Here is a 14,147-nt window from a genome sequence, read left to right as displayed (position 1 = left end):
GATTTTCGATGAAACACGAGAAGGCTGTCGCGGCTTCCACGAAGAAAAAGGGAGGAATCGGGCTCAACGGTCGCCGGTGGAGGCTCGTGAGGGAGAGGGGAGTCTTATTTATAGAGGCCCTAGAGTTTTAAGGATCCCAGAACTCTTCTCCATCTGAGATTCATCGGAGAAGAAGACTCCCATCGGATCTTCTTCCCGTTCTTTTTTTTTTTTTTTTGTATGGGCTTTGGGTTTTTGAGCTTGATCCAGGTCCAATTGGGCCGGGGTGTTACAAGATTGTAACGGAAAGACAAAAGAACTGACGGAAAAAACAGGAACGGAAGACATGCTATAATTAAGAAAGTAACTCCAGATGCATGGTTGGAAGCAAGAGACAATGAGACAAAGGGAACCATCGGTTCACTTGTAATTCGGACAAGAGGACAGAGAAGAATGCGGGAATAAATTAGAAGGATGCATGATCTAGAGTTTTAGTTAGGGTTCAAGAACTCGTTCTTGCTAGTGATGATACTAAGAAAGGAAAATAAAAACAAAACATGAGAGGGAAACCTGAAGATAAGAAAAAAGAAGGGAGAAAGAGGAAATCTTGCATGTAATTTGGACAAAAAGAAGAGACGGGTGGGGGGGAAGAAGAAGATCCAGGGTTTTAATTAGGGTTTTATGCATATGATCAAGAACTTGTTTCTTGCTGGTGATACTAGCTAAAAAAGGAAAACAGGAACAGGAACAAACCAGATGAAGAAAGAAAGAAGGAGAAGGACCAAAAGAAGGAGAAGGACGTGTAGAAATTAAGAAGAAGGATCTAGGGTTTTAGGCAAAGCAATGTATCGATCAAGAACTCGATCGTTCTTGCTGGTGATACGTACTAGAGGAAACCGAAGAAGGAAAAAGAAGAGAGAAAAGAGTGGATCACGTACTTGGAGGTTCCACGGTTCTTGAGCATAAACATCGCACTCATGCATCAGCTTAGGTGGGAGTGGAGAGCCCTCCGCGCGCTTCCGGAGGAAGCGGATGACTTCCACATCCGTTGGAAGAAACCTCATTCCATCCACCTCTCCGTCCATCGTCTCTTCTTCAGTATTCTGCTTCTTCTTCCTCTTCCCTTAGCCTTCTCTTCTTGGCGTTTCTCCTCCGAGAGCTATCACAGTCGTCAGAGATACACGATCGATCACCGCTCCGGGATGCTATGGGTAAACCAAGAAGCTAGCCAACGATGCTTACCCAGCACGGTCAGGACTCGTGTGTTATAAAACAGAACTAAGACCAACGGTAATATATATTCCTTGGCTGTCACCGGGTGAATGGTTAGCTGTCGTGATTTACCGATAATTATATTCAAGTAGAGGTTCGGTTCACCGGACGGTTCGGTTCACAGGAGATTTTTATTCTCATATAATTATATGCCTGAAATCCATTAACGCAGGATCTGAATCAAGGTCTTTTGTCCAACCTGGGCAAGAACTATGGTATAACTATCTAACTTCTGTGTCATTTGGGTAGATCAACCTGTCATGAATGTATTGCTTCTACATAAAAGTAATTCGAATTATGATGTTGGTCATCGTGCATTACCTAAGACTAGTATTGCTCCTATATCCACATCTTGTTCCAATGTTCCATGATATTATATGCCCATCTTCTGTTATATTTTATGCTATATATATATACATACATAACATAACATCATATGTAGCATATAACACTGGGGCATCCTTGGCACTTGCACCCATGACTCAAAGCTTCACCACTTGTTGCTTGGTTTGCTCTAAATGAATTAGAAATTACCCCTGCTTTCCTGCACCTACACGTGCCGAGCAGATGTCTGGACATTAATCTTGATAGCCATCAATTTCAGCTTGCCATTATCTGCCAAATCTTTGAATTTGAATGAGTTTCACTCATGATGAACTTACCCAAAAACAAAGAGTCATATCTACTTGAATATTGAGCAGAGCCGGCCCTTGGCAATAAAACTGGGCCACTACCCTGTTGGAAAAAGCAAATATAAATATATTTGAAGAAATCCAAAGGTCATTTGTAAACTTAATTGAAGTGGAAAAAACCAAGAGTCACATGGAAAAACCAAAAGTCACATGGAAAAGCCAAGAGTCACATGGAAAATCCAAGAGTCACATGGGAAGTCTAAATGATAAATTTATTAGGGAGTCAAAAGGTCATTTCTTATACCTATAAATAGGTGGTTGTTGTAGAATTGACGTGTGGTGAAGTGGTATCCAGAATAGAAAAAAAAAAGGAGAGGGTTTGTGAGAAAAAGTTGTATTCTCCATTGTTTTATATAGTTTCTCATACTATTGTTGTATGTTCCACCACCATTACATATTCTATCAAAGTGGTATCAGAGCTCGGAGGTTGAAAATATGTCCAACAGCATGCAATTCTCCATTCCACGACTCACGACCACCAATTATGAGAATTGGAGCATCCAAATGAAGGCATTGCTAGGCTCCAAGATATTTGGGAGGTTGTTGAAAAGGGATATGAAGAACCCCAAGATGACCGCGCACAAACGGCGGCACAAAGAACGGCGCTTGTCGATCAAAGAAAAAAAGACAAGAAGGCCCTTTATTTCATCTATCAAGGCTAGATGAAGCCGGATTCGAGAAGGTTGCTTGTGCCACCAACTCAAAACAAGCTTGGGAGATCCTTGAGAACGCTCATAAGGGCGTTGAGAAAGTGAAGAAGGTGCGCCTCCAAATGTTGAGAGGCGAGTTCGAGACTTTGAAGATGAAGGAAGGAGAATCCATCTCGGATTACTTCACAAAGGTTCTTTCTAATGTAAACCAAATGAAAAGAAATGGTGAGAATGTAGAGGACAAGCGTTGGTGGAGAAGATCCTAAGATCCTTGGATCAGAAGTTTGACTATGTTGTAGCTGCAATTGAAGAGTCCAAAGATGTGGACACTATGACAGTTGATGAACTCATGGGTTCCCTACAAGTCCATGAGCAAAGGATCTTGATGCGGAAAGAAGAATCCTTGGAGCAAGCCTTGAAGTGCAAGCTCACCATCAATGAGAAGAAGGATGGCCCAACTAGCGAAAGCAGTCAAATAAATCGCGGTCATAGTTATACCCGCAGATACGGTCATGGACGAGGCCGTGGACGAGGACGAGGTTCCTTTGGACATGGCAGAGGAAGAGGAGGCACAGGAGTCTTACCTAATGAAGAAAGCACACAAGGTCCCTCTGGCGGAAGAAGGCAACGAGGTTTCTCAAGAGGAGGACGAAGGTATGACAAAAGTAAAATTAAATGTTATACTTGTGGTAAATATGGTCATTACTCCTCAGAATGTTACCATAATGAGAATAACCAAGTGCATGAGAAGGTCAACTATGCAAAGAAGGAGGAAGGAGAAGATGGTATCTTGCTACTAGCAGAGAAGGGAGAAGAAGCTTCCAATGAAAATATTTGTACTTGGATACCGGCGCAAGCAATCATATGTGCGGGTACAAACACATGTTCAAAGAGTTAGATGAGACAGTGGAAGGCAATGTTTCTTTCGGTGATACCTCAAAGTTCAAGTGAAGGGGATAGGTAAAATCCTAATTCAACTCAAGAATGGTTCTCAACAGTTCATTTCTAATATTTACTATGTGCCTAATATGAAAACAAATATCTTAAGTCTTGGTCAATTATTAGAAAAAGAATTTGATGTTGTTATGGAAGGTAGATATCTTTACTTAAGAAAACATGATCAGCTGATTGCAAAAGTACCTATGACCAAGAACCGAATGTTTATATTGAACATCAAGTATGTTATGACAAAGTGCTTGAGTGCATGCATGAAGGATGACACATGGCTATGGCACTTGAGGTTCGGGCATGTGAACTTTGGTTCCTTGAAACTCTTATCTTCGAAGGCAATGGTGAAAGGATTACCTCTCATTGAGGATACCCCTGAAGGAATATGTGAAGGATGTATTATTGGAAAACACTCAAGAGCTAGCTTTCCAAAAGAGTCATTTCATCAAGCCCAAAGGCCTTTGCAACTCATCCATACGGATATTTGTGGTCCTATCACACCGGCCTCATTTGGAGGTCGTCATTATTTTCTAACATTTATTGATGATTTTAGCAGAAAAACTTGGGTGTATCTCTTGAAGGAGAAACGTGAGGCCCTGGAGACATTCAAAAGGTTCAAAGCTCTTGTGGAGAACCAAACCGGGTGCAAAATCAAAGCTTTGAGATCAGATCGAGGAGGAGAGTTCACCTCGAAGGCATTTGAGGAGTTCTGCAAATCTCAAGGTATTTGGAGGACTTTGACTGCACCATACTCACCCCAGCAAAACGACATAGCAGAAAGGAAGAATCGGACCATTCTTGACATGGTGAGAAGCATGTTGAAGACGAAAGAAATGCCAAAAGAGTTTTGGGCGGAAGCTGTGAATTGTGCGGTATACATTCTCAACCGCTGCCCAACAAAGAATCTTGAAGGAAGGACCCCTCAAGAAGCATGGAATGGATATAGGCCAGATGTATCTCATCTGAGAGTATTTGGTTGCATTGCCTATGCACACATCCCAGATCAAAGGAGAAGCAAGCTTGATGACAAGAGTTATCCTTGCATCTTTATAGGATATGATCAGAGATCCAAGGCATACAAACTTTATGATCCAAAGGCGAAGAAGATCCTCACAAGCCGTGATGTGAAATTCAATGAAGAAGGAATCTGGAATTGGGGCACCAACATGATAGAGGTGCAAGAAGAAGAAGAACAAGTGAAGGCTCAAGTTGAAGATCCCACATCACCTTCATCACCTAGCACGAGATCTCCATCTTCAAATGAAGAATCCAGAAAGACAAGAAGCATTCAAGATCTCTATGAGGTGACGAGTCCCCTTAATCTCATTTGTTTATATGCTAATGAGGATGTAATCTCTTTTGAAGAAGCAGTGAAGAATGAAAACTGGAGGATGGCCATGAATGAAGAGATGAAGGCAATCCAGAAGAATAACACATGGAAACTTATTACTCTTCCAGAAGGTCATGAACCCATTGGAGTGAAATGGGTATATAAGGTAAAGAAGAATGCAGAAGGAAAGGTGGAAAAATATAAGGCTCGATTAGTAGCTAAAGGCTACAAGCAGCAAGCCGGAATTGACTACGAGGAGGTATTTGCTCCCGTAGCACGCATGGAGACCATTCGTCTGGTGATTTCTTTGGCTGCACAGAGTAATTGGAACATCTACCAGTTAGATGTGAAGTCGGCATTTCTAAATGGCTTTCTAGAAGAAGAAGTATATGTTGAACAACCCAAAGGGTATGTGAAGAAGGGACATGAAGAGAAGGTTTTAAAGCTAAGGAAGGCACTTTATGGTTTAAAACAAGCTCCAAGAGCATGGAACTCAAGAATTGATGGCTACTTCAAAGCAAATGGCTTCAAGCAATGTCCCTATGAGCATGCTGTGTATGTAAAGGAGAAAAATTCTAACATTCTACTTGTGTGTTTGTATGTGGATGATCTTATTTTTACAGGTAGTAATCCACAAATGTTTGAGGAGTTCTAGCATGCCATGATGAAGGAGTTTGAGATGACAGACATGGGGTTAATGACATATTTTCTGGGTTTGGAGGTTAAACAATATCAAAAAGGAATTTTCTTATCTCAAGAAGGTTATGCCAAAGAAATCTTGAAGAAATTCAAGATGAAAGATTGTAACCCTATAAGCACCCCCGTTGATTGTGGAGCAAAGCTGTCAAAAGAAGATGAAGGAGAGATTGTGGACCCTACTCTCTTTAGAAGCTTGGTAGGATGTCTGAGGTACATGACATGTACTAGGCCGGATATTCTATATGCAGTCGGCCTAGTCAGCAGATTCATGGAGGAGCCCAAATTAATGCACTGGAAGGCAGCAAAGAGAATTCTTCGTTACATCCAAGGTACTATTACTGATGGACTATTTTATTCTCATCATAGTAACTTTGAACTTGTGGGCTATTCGGATAGTGATTGGGCTGGAGACATGGATGATCGGAAGAGTACTTCCGGATTTGTATTTTCTATGGGAGATGCAGCTTTTTCATGGATGTCAAAGAAGCAACCTATTGTTACTCTTTCTACATGTGAAGCCGAATATGTTGCTGCATCCGCATGTGTATCACATGCTATATGGCTAAGAAGCTTGCTGAAGGAAGTTTATTTTGAGCAAAAGGAACCTACCAAGATAAGCATTGATAGCAAGTCGGCTATTGCACTAGGAAAGAACCCGGTGTATCATCAAAGAAGCAAGCATATTGATGTGCGTTTTCATTCAATCCGAGAACATGTGAAGAACAAAGAAGTAGAGCTACTGTATGTGAAGACACAAGATCAAGTTGCCGACATATTCACTAAACCATTAGGAGCAGAGCTCTTCACCAAGTTTAAAAGTTCTCTTGGCATGATGAAGAAAGAACAATTAAGTTTAAGGGGGGATGTTGGAAAAAGCAAATATTAAATATATTTGAAGAAATCCAAAGGTCATTTTGTAAACTTAATTGAAGTGGAAAAAACCAAGAGTCACATGGAAAAACCAAAAGTCACATGGAAAAGCCAAGAGTCACATGGAAAATCCAAGAGTCACATGGGAAGTCTAAATGATAAATTTATTAGGGGAGTCAAAAGGTCATTTCTTATACCTATAAATAGGTGGTTGTTGTAGAATTGACGTGGTGGTGAAGTGGTATCCAGAATAGAAAAAAAAGGAGAAGGGTTTGTGAGAAAAAGTTGTATTCTCCATTGTTTTATATAGTTTCTCATACTATTGTTGTATGTTCCACCACCATTACATATTCTATCATACCCTAGGCTCCAGGCCCTGCATTGATGTTCCAATGAGATGCAAGGATGGTTTTCTACAATATTATAACAAGAAAAATAATTAAATAGGTTAATGATGGATTTTACATGCTACTTAACGAATATATCTATAGAAATTATTGCACGTAGATTAATTTTTCAATGATAATTAATGTTTAAAATATGTTAATTTTTAGTAGAGAAGGTCCTATTTTTTTATTTGGCCCCAGGTCTAAAAAATGTCAGGACCGGCCCTGATGTTGAGATCCCACAGTTGCCCTCTGAATCTTAAGCTTCTCATTCTAGAGCATACCTATGGAAACTAAAGGTTCTCAAAATTACCTAACCATTTAATAATGATGTTAACCATAATGTTACAATATTGGAGTTTGCGTCATGTAGCTTTCTTATGCCAAATTCAGCATTCTTCTGTACTATCTCATGACAATCTTGGATGGTGTCTTAGATTAATTTTGTGCTCTGCCTTAGATGTTGCTTTGAATGTGTATTCTATATCAATGTTTTCTGATAGGAAGTCTGGGTAAGTTCAAAGAATTTTAAACAATATAGTGTGCCAGCCGCCATGCTATTTGGTGATCCATTTTAAGCTCAGCTTGGACTAACGATCTTGCTTCCACTTAAAATCCTGAGCCTGAGATTCCACATCATGACCGAGGCTGCCCCGATATAGCTAAGGGTTCAGATTTCTGCTTCAGGCATTAGGAATACCAGGGAAGAATTAGATTCACATGGATGTAAGTGATATAAAGTTTTTCAGAGAAGCTAGTAGCGACAACTCTTTTGAGTTGGGGAATAAAACTTGTTATGTTGCAATGTCATTGTTGATAAACAGGATCCCTTAAAAGTCCAAGCATCCAGCTTTCTTGGGACATTGCAACACATTGGGGTAAGACATGATTGCTTTATATGTACTAGGACATCCTTGGTCTGAACACTAAGTGGCTTCCATGTAAAAATTCTGGCTTTCTGGATGTGGATTATCGAGTTATGTTTACAGTGGTGCCTCAAACCAACATATGGCTATTTTATTGTTATGTGCTTTCAGTTAAAGCACGCCATTGAGAAAGATACGTTGGTGTGCCGGTGTTGTGAAAACTCTCTCTTTACATTAGGCCAGATGACCCTATAGTCTTCCCACTATGTATAGATGGACAAAAGGCTTCTAAGAGCTCTATGGAATTGGATGTGTCTGTGTTAATCCCCTATTGCTGCATTCAACTGTAGTCCTAATGTGAGATTCTATTTTTAATCTCCTGTAAGACTTGTTTTATTGCTTGTCTCTACTTTCCCAGATTTATAGCATTCCAAGTTTCCATCTCAGTTATGCAGAATTTCAGTAGCCTAAATTGAGTATTTGCTACGGACGCTATATAGTCCCAAGATGGCTTTGCTATTTGACTTGGTATATTCTTCCTCTATATTGTCCATAGATGTTCGACTGATATCAGCATTTGTGATATGCCAAGTGCTAGGATTATTAGTTGCCAGATTTGTTTTGAATACGGGCATGCGAGGAAGATGTGATCGCCTGTTTTTTCCTCTGAATTGCAGAGAGATCGTGGGATGGGGACTTGAATGTTTTTTTTTCTTAGATTGCTCGCGGTTAGGATCTTGTTTTGGAAAACCAACCAAGTAAAGATTTTAGTCTTTCTAGTATTGGAAGCCTCCAGTTGATCTTTGCAAAAGTTGATATAGTAATAAAACAAACTCATTGATATAGTAAAAAAATATGGAGACATACATACTAATTTCAAACTGTTTTATGCAACTATTTTATGCAATTGTGGATTATCTGCCTTTACTGTTTTATGCAACTGTGGGAGATGGTTACATGCGTTCTTTTTGTGGATGCTCTTTATCTATTGCCTGCAACCAGTTTACCTTTCTGTATTTATTTCCTCTGGTTCATTACAAGAATTACAGCATTTACAAGTCTACTGAAGTTACAGTAACATTTTCCAACTCAGTTGCTCTTAGTCTGCTTTTTCTGTTTCTTATACATGGGTAATACACTATTGTTGTGTTTATCTTTACACTACTTCAGATAATGTGTTGATATATGGGAGGATATTGAGTCATTGTATAATGGTTTTCTTGGCCGATCTTTCTTATCTCCTTGTTATAGCTACTATCATTGCTGTTCGATAGATTGGGTTATCTACTTTTATTGCTTATGGGTCTTCACCAACTATCTATATGATCATAATTAGAATGTTTATTAGACATATGGAATTCTGTAATATTCAACTTCTTCAGTCTGTTGTATGCTCTATCTATCTTACTGGATACCTCATCATCTATTTACCTTGCTCTACATCAATCCATGCGGCTGTTCTCATTATATATTATAGTAATATATAATCTTCAAACTGTTAATTCTGATAATCTAGATATGTTAGTTCTACATTAAGAGATGAGGTTAGTATGATCTGTGTCAGTTCTTAAGCTTTAAATGTTAGTGAGACTATACGTGTTAAGCTTTAAATGTTAATGTTTTATTGTGGCAGGTTGGTCCTCCAGTAAGCTGAATACTATCATCCCTCCATGCAACTTATTTGGCACCAAACAAAAGTAAGTCCAAGCTTCTAAGTAATAATTGACTATATGATAAGACTCTAACCAAGGGCTAAATCTAGATTGAGTCTGATTTAAAGTTTTTAAAGTTTCACCGAGGGCTGAATTTGTTACTTACTATTATGCAATTGGTATAAATCAAGTAACTTTTATCATTATAATTGGTTTAGTTGGTTATAATTATTAATTGACAGTGACAAGTTTTAGAGTTCCGTCTCCATTAGTTTTGAAGATACTGCAGTATCTTCTGCAAATTGGATAATAGAATAGGAAAATATGTTCATAGGTTTAATGATGGAGCAAGTTCAAAAAGAGAATAGGTCAACCACAACATTTACAAAGGAATCTTGGAAGGAAATACGTGTCAAATTTTATATGAAAACTAAAAAAAATATGAGTTGAAGCAATTCCAGAACAAGTTCAATCAACTGAGGAAGTGCTATAGAGTTTTTACTGATTTGAAGAAGTTACCAACCAAGTTTGGATGGGATCCAGTCTTGAAAACCGCTATAGCTTCTAATGCTATCTGAAAAAGTTACATTGCTGTAAATAAGTATTTATTTTTCTTTTTTTATATTTTTTTATAATTTATTATATTTTTATTTAATTAATTCAATCTTATATATCTCACATATAAATTTGTTATTGTAGGTTTATCCAGAAGCAAAGAGATTTCGATCTTCCATTTGTCCCAAATATGAAGAGCTCATAACAATATTTGGGGATACTACTGCTACTAGTAAAGAGGCGATAGCAAGCACCCAAGATGTGTCAGATAGCAGTGATTCTCAAGACAACGAGCTTCTTTTTGATGATGTTAGTATAGATGGGGAGTCTAGTGGTTCAAGAAACCGTCGTCATCCAAGAGATTTAATTCCCAATGAGTATCCACCGTGTGAGAAGTCAATCAAGAGTTTCAGAGTTAGCAGATGCCATCAGATCCCTAGCAGAGGCTAACCAGATAAGGAACAATATGATGATACAACAACATACAGCCGCAACTTTGAGTTCTGGACAGTACTCAATTGCAAATTGCATTAAAATTCTTGAAACTATTGAAAGAGTGAATATGCCTACATATTTGAAAGCAATTGAGAAGTTCCAAGATAAGAGATGGAGGGAAACATTTATTGAGATGTCAAGTGAGCGTAGGTTGGGGTGGTTGGCAAGTTTGTAGGATGTTCATGTGACTTTTAGTTGTTTTGATGGACTTTAAGTATTAGAATATTATATCAAGAATTATGTATGTGCATATTATGCTTTATTTGGATTGATGTTCTATTGTTTTTTAGACTTTATGCTATAGATTTATGATGTTATGAAGATTATGTATCACTTAAATTTTCTATGTTAATATCTGTATTCTTATTTTCTTTCATATTAATAGGATATGGACAATGATGTGGAGGAGATTGACTCAGAAGTTGAGAAGAATTTAAATATTTCTGATTCTAGTGATGGAAAGGAAACGAAGAAATTTTATTTATTTGATTAAAAGGAAGATGATGCTATAGAGCTTGTTGTTACTGCAACAGTTGAGGAGTACTACAATTTGTATCTATGCAAGCAATCATATAGAAATGATAATTTGATCGGTGCTGAATATGTTATGAGGATAATTCTTGAAAATCTAGACAGGTGTCTAGATTTATTTAGGATGGATAGTTGTATATTTTTAACTTTTGCTTTGACTTGAGGTAAAGAAATCTATTGCATGATTTTCGATTTGTAAGTGTTGAAGAAAAAGTTGCTATATTCTTGATGATAATTGATCAAAGAGAGTCAAATCAAATAGTGGCAGATCGTTCTTAGCATTCTGGATAGACAATTAGTCATCATTTTGGAAAGACACTAAAGATAGTTGTTCGATATGCAAAGGAGCTTATAGTGCCACTTTCTTTTGCTGAAACTCCTCCAGAAATTCGTTGTAATCCCAAATACTATCTTTATTTCAAGGTATTTTCGTATGTCCATATTATTATTTAAAGTTAATGAAATTATTTTATTATCTTGATATTAAGTAAAATAATTTACATGCAAAATTGTGTTGGAGCTATCGATGGAATGCATGTTAGTACTTACATGCCCTCTAGTAAGCAAATTCCTCATCGAGGGAGGAAGACCATAGTAACTCAAAATGTTTTATGTGCTTGCTCATTTGATATGTTATTCACTTTTATCATATCTGGTTGGGAAGGAACTGCAAATGATTCTCAGATTTTTATGTCAGCGGTCACAAATACTGAATATAGATTTCCTAATCCACCAGAAGGAAAGTACTATATAGTTGACTCTGGCTTCACAAACATGCATGGCTATCTTACACTTTATCGAGGTGAACTTATCATCTTCAAGACTATCAAGGAAGGGGTCGTCAATCAAAAACAAACAAAGAGTTATTCAATTATCATCACTCATCTCTACAAAATGTGATTGAGCATTGCTTTGGAGTGGTGAAGAAGTAGTTTTCTATCTTGAGAGAGATGCCTCCATATTCTTTACAAAAGCAAGCACGAACTGTTATAGTGCATGTGCAATTCATAATTATATCAGGAGGAAGACATGAGAGGATAGTTTATTTATTGAATATATAGATGAAAATATTATTATTGAAGATGAGATTGATGCCCCTAGCCAAACTACTACAAGTATGGACATGACTGCTAACTCTCGATGAGAGATGGGTGTAATTAGAGATAGAATTGTTAATAGATTATCTCGAACATATAGTTTGATTCAGTGATTTAGATTTTATTTTTTAATATATAAAATAATAGCAAAATATTTTGTACTTACCAAACATACTTTCAAATCCATCACATGGATTATTTCGATCAAGATTTTACTGAATTGAAATACACTGATGCATTAACTTTACTTATTCGGAGGGATCAATTCCATCTTGATTCACGTACCGACTTCGTAAGTACTTGACTGTACCCAAAAATTTTTCATTACTAAATTAGAAATTCAGATAATCGATACTAAAGCACATTGAGTTGTTTGCAAGTTATTATGGTGATCTCAGGTTGGAGAGATACTTCTTTCCATATCCTTCATGAGTTACTCTTGACAGTTGAGTGCTCTGTAGTTGATCACATTCAGTGAGATGTACACTTACGTCTCACTTGCATGTGATGTCAGTATCTCTATGCTCCTTGATTAAGAGGACAATCAACACACATGGCACACAACGATCTACACTTGATATAGCAATTGTCCTAATAATAGTATATCATTTGATCGTGAACTAGGTTTAAAGAGTAAATGATATATCCTCCTATATCGATTCAAATAATCTTAAGAACTTCATCATAACATAGAATTCAAAGAAGATGTACAAAGTGATGAAAAACTAAATAATATTTATTATTTAACAATCATGTACAATTATAACAATGAGCTCAACCATCAACAGACTGATGATTGGCTTTGGAACACAATTTCCAACACTAGTACCAACCAAAATAGAAATTTTTATTAATTTAAAGCTTGAATTTACAAAAGTAAATGAAAAACCTTCTAAATCAAGTTTTGCTAAAGAAATTAAATTTCTAAATGCTGAAGGAATATAAAGATATTATGTAGATCTAATTGGAATCCGATGTCTGTAATAAGTCTATAGGTCCCAACTAAAATGACCTTGGACTTCATCTAGTTTCTCATAAAGATCCACTGCTCTCTATCATTTAGCTTCCAACTTGAAAGAAATCCCTACAATGAATAAGAAACATGAATTGCAGCATTCGAATCAATCCACCAGGTGTTAGAAGGAACATCAACAAAATTGGTTTCAAAAAAATAAGTGATAAGAGAATACCCTTTTTTTTTGAACCATTTCCTTCTTTTCTCACAATTTTTCTTAATATATCCTTCCTTGTTATAGAAGAAATATTTCAATTTATGAAATTTTTTTTTGGTGGATTGTTGGCTCCTTTATTTTTTTTCTTCACTTTCTTTCTTTTAGGATGCTCCTGTGAAACCACATGAACAACTAGGACCTCTTCCTGTTTCAATCTCTCTTCTTTTTGCACACACTGAGAGTGAGTTCATTCATTGACCATGATTCCTGATGTGTGTTGGGGTAAATCTTAAATTAGATAAACTGAGATAGAAGAGAATTGAGAACAAACAGGATAAAAAAATCTTCAGATACCGTCGTACCCAAATCATTCAATTTTTCAACTATAACATGTATTTTCATAATGTGCTTTCACACTCCTAAAAATTCATCATATTTCATAGAGATTAACTTGTTCATTAGGATACCAGTTAAGACTTTATTTGATCTGATAAACTATTGTTCTACATAGAAAAGATAGTTAAAGGCCAATTTGTTATCAAGAACAGCTCTCCTAATATCTTTTACTATAGAATTCTTAATAATCATGAGAGAATCTATTAGAACACTCCTATTTTTCACATAATTTCTTATGATTAGGACAACTAGTGGGGATAAATTGATCTGACTGAGGTTTACGAAGGGTCAAATCTAAGTCTAGGCATCCTAAAACAATGAGAAGCTGCTCATGCCTGCCAATCAGGATAATTCGATCCATTTAGTGTGGAAATGTTAGATAGATGCGACGAGAGTGAAGCAGGGATAACAGCTGTAAGTAAAAGAACATGCTCACAATTATGATCATAATGCAGATTCCATAACATAATTCTGCTAATAATACTTATTATACAATTATAAAATATCTTTGGACAAGAATCATAGCATACAATAAGTATCGCAACTAATTTAATTAT

At 36.9% G+C, this 14,147-nt stretch overlaps 1 long non-coding RNA gene across 1 annotated transcript; it reads left to right on the top strand.

The window, feature by feature from the left end:
• Window positions 1-7,785: 7,785 nt before the first annotated feature.
• LOC140858128 (uncharacterized) lies at window positions 7,786-11,022 on the top strand. Its single transcript, XR_012141467.1, has 2 exons — window positions 7,786-9,389; window positions 10,780-11,022. It is a non-coding gene; the product is annotated as an uncharacterized lncRNA (long non-coding RNA).
• Window positions 11,023-14,147: the final 3,125 nt, after the last annotated feature.

This window comes from Elaeis guineensis, chromosome 5 (assembly GCF_000442705.2).
Source record: "Elaeis guineensis isolate ETL-2024a chromosome 5, EG11, whole genome shotgun sequence".
Taxonomy (NCBI): Eukaryota; Viridiplantae; Streptophyta; class Magnoliopsida; order Arecales; family Arecaceae; genus Elaeis; species Elaeis guineensis.
This window is presented reverse-complemented; position numbering and strand designations above follow the sequence as displayed.